The sequence below is a fragment of the Ornithorhynchus anatinus genome, chromosome 8 (assembly GCF_004115215.2).
Source record: "Ornithorhynchus anatinus isolate Pmale09 chromosome 8, mOrnAna1.pri.v4, whole genome shotgun sequence".
NCBI lineage: Eukaryota > Metazoa > Chordata > Mammalia > Monotremata > Ornithorhynchidae > Ornithorhynchus > Ornithorhynchus anatinus.
In genome coordinates, this window is record NC_041735.1 from 31,865,992 (window position 1) to 31,869,006 (window position 3,015).

General features: G+C 46.0%; 1 pseudogene; it reads left to right on the forward strand.

The window, feature by feature from the left end:
- The first annotated feature begins 307 nt into the window (after window positions 1-307).
- Window positions 308-1,255, forward strand: LOC114813736 (annotated as a pseudogene).
- Window positions 1,256-3,015: the final 1,760 nt, after the last annotated feature.

A 3,015-nucleotide genomic window follows, 5' to 3' on the forward strand; every position in this document is an offset into this window, starting at 1 on the left:
GCACTTGAGAGAGTACTATATAACAATAAACAGACACATTCCCTGCCCACAGGAATTTTCTCTCCTTCTTTCCACTCTGGTGATTGCTTGGCAAACAGCCTATGTGTGGGTGGGAGAAAGTGAGGATAGGTGGGGAGGGGTGATGGGAAAGTGATGGCACAAGGAGAGGGTATTTATTAATTTTGGCTCAATGAACTCACTCTCTCTCTCCCCTCACCCCTTTCTCTCCCTCTTTCCCTTTCCCTTCCCTTTCCTCTTCCAGGTAGCTTTAAAGGAGGCCTCTCTTTCTAACTGAAATTTCGAGAGAATGAACGCCACTGAGATCTCTTTTGGGATCGTGATGCTATTCCAGGTCATCCTTGGGGTCTCAGTGAATGTGTTCCTCCTCTTATTTTATACCCGCATGGTTTCCACCAGCCCCAAGATCAGCTCCTCCGACTTGATCCTCAGTCACTTAGCCTTGGCCAACACCATAATTCTCCTGACCAATCCAACCCCAGAGACCATGTCTGCTTGGGGCCTGAGAAACTTCCTGGGAAATGTTGGATGTAAAATCTTCTTTTATCTTTATCGAGTAGCCATCTGCACCACCTGCCTCTTGAGTGTCTTCCAAGCCATCACCATCAGTCCTGGCACCTCCCAATGGGCAGGCATCAAAGCTAAATTACCCAAATGCATCCTCCCTTCCTGTGTCCTCTCTTGGATTATTAATCTTCTCATAGAGTTTGATACAGTGATGAACATGACAGGCCCTCAGAATGGCAGCACAGTTAGAATCATTTTGGACCTCAAATATTGCTCTAAAGTTAGCAAAAGTGAAGAAATCGCCCTGGTCATGGCAACTGTGTGTTCCCTCCGGGATCTCTACATCGTGGGGCTCATGAGCATGGCCAGCATCTACATAGTATTTCTCTTGCACAGACACCACAGGCAGGTCCAGCACCTTCATGGACCCAGACACTCTCAAAGGGTGATGCCTGAGGTCAGAGCGGCAAAGAGAGTCGTTGTCCTGGCTACTCTTTATGTCCTCCTCTATGGATGACAGACAATCATGCTAAGTATTTTGCTAAACATGAAAGAAAGCGCTCCTCTAATGGTCAGCAGTCACATGATTTGGTCACCCACCTTCTCAGTCATTAGTCCATTCTTGATGATTCAGAGTGACAGGAGACTGAAAATCTTCGGGAAAACAGAATCTCCTAGGGTTCCAAGGAAGCTTTCTGTCCACCCACTCAAACCTACTGGGGTAAGATGACCAGACAGCCTGACTGGAGCAGCACTGCACCAGTATGGGTTCTGTGCCATGATCCCACGATTACTCAAGTCTTAGGTAGAAACCATTAAGGGTGATTTGGTGGTTATGTTGGCTATTGCCCGCAGGGTCAGAAATGAAGTCTCAGGACCAATCAATCATATTTATTAAGCACTTCAGCATTATCCTGACTTACTCCCTTTATTCATAACCCTTCCCAGCCCCATGGCAATAATGTACATATCTGTAATTTATTTATTTTTATCAATGTCTGTCTCCCCTTCTATACTAGTGTACTCACTATGGGCAAGAAACACATCTACCAACTCATATTATATTCTCTCAAGCACTTACTACATTGCATTGCACACAGCAAGTGCTAAATAATTATGATTGACTGACTGACTTCAGAGCACTGTACTAAGTGCTTGAGAGAATATAATATAATAGAGTTGGTAGACACATTCCTTGCCCACAACGAGCTTACAGTGTAGAGGTGGAAACAGACAATAAAATCAATTATGGATAAGGAATTAAGTGTTGCGCTGTGAACCTATGTGGGCTGAATGATTTTTGAGAAAAAGGATCTGGGCAGCAGGGAGAAGTATGGACTGGAGTGGGGAGAGACAGGAGGCAAGGAGGTCAGTGAGAAGGCCGAGGCAGTAGTCAAGGAGGGATAGGATAAGTGCTTGGACCAAGCAGAGAGACCCATGTTTTTCCTACTCAGAATCCAGCCTCATGTTCCCCCCACGGATTCTGGATCATGATGATAGTAGGTCACAGGGAAAGAGGGAGAGAGCCAGCTCTTCCCTGATGCTCCTGAGGGATTCTGGAATGGACACATCCTCCAGTAACAACATTTCCATCAGCCTTTGCTCCAGCCAAGAAAGACTCCAGCAGTGTCATCAGCCCTTCACCATCCCCTTACTTTTGACCTCTGGGCTCATTGGCAGAAGAGAAGCTACTCCAGCCCTGTGCCATTGAGATTCTCATCATTCATTCAGTCATTTATTCAGTTGTATTATTGAGCACTTACTGTGTGCAAAGCACTGTACTGAGTGCTTGGGAGAGTAAAATACAACAATAAACAGACTCATTCCCTGCCCACAATAAGCTTACAGTCTAGAGGAGGGGACACAGGCATTTATATAAATAAATTACAGATATATACGTAAGTGCTGTGAGGCTGGGAAGGGGGAAGAACAAAGGGAGCGAGTCAGGGTGATGCAGAAGGGAGTGGGAGAAGAGGAAAAGGGTAATTTAGTCAGGGAAGTCCTCTTAGAGGAGATGTGCCTTCAATAAAGCTTTCAAGCGGGGGAGAGTAATTGTCAGATTTGAGGAGGGAGGGCATTCTAGGCCAGAGGCAAGATGTGGGCAAGGCGTCAGCAGCGAGATATATGAGTTAGAGGTACAGTGAGAAGGTTTGCATTAGAGGAGTGAAGTGTGTGGGCTGGGTTACAGTAGGAGAGTAGCAAGAAGAGGTAGGAGGTGGCAAGGGGATTGAGCGTTTTCAAGCCAATGGTGAGGAGCTTTTGTTTGATGTGAAGGTGGATGGGCAACCAATGTTGGTTTTTTTGAGGAGTGGGGTGACATGTCCTGAACGTTTTTGTAGAAAAATGATCTGGGCATCAGAATGAAGTATGGACTGGAATAGGAAGACACAGGAGGCTGTATCATCAGTCCCTGATCCAGCCCAGGAAGGACTTAAATGGAAGTGGCACATCTTTTCAACTTTCAGAACCCTGATAAAGCCAGTGTGTGGC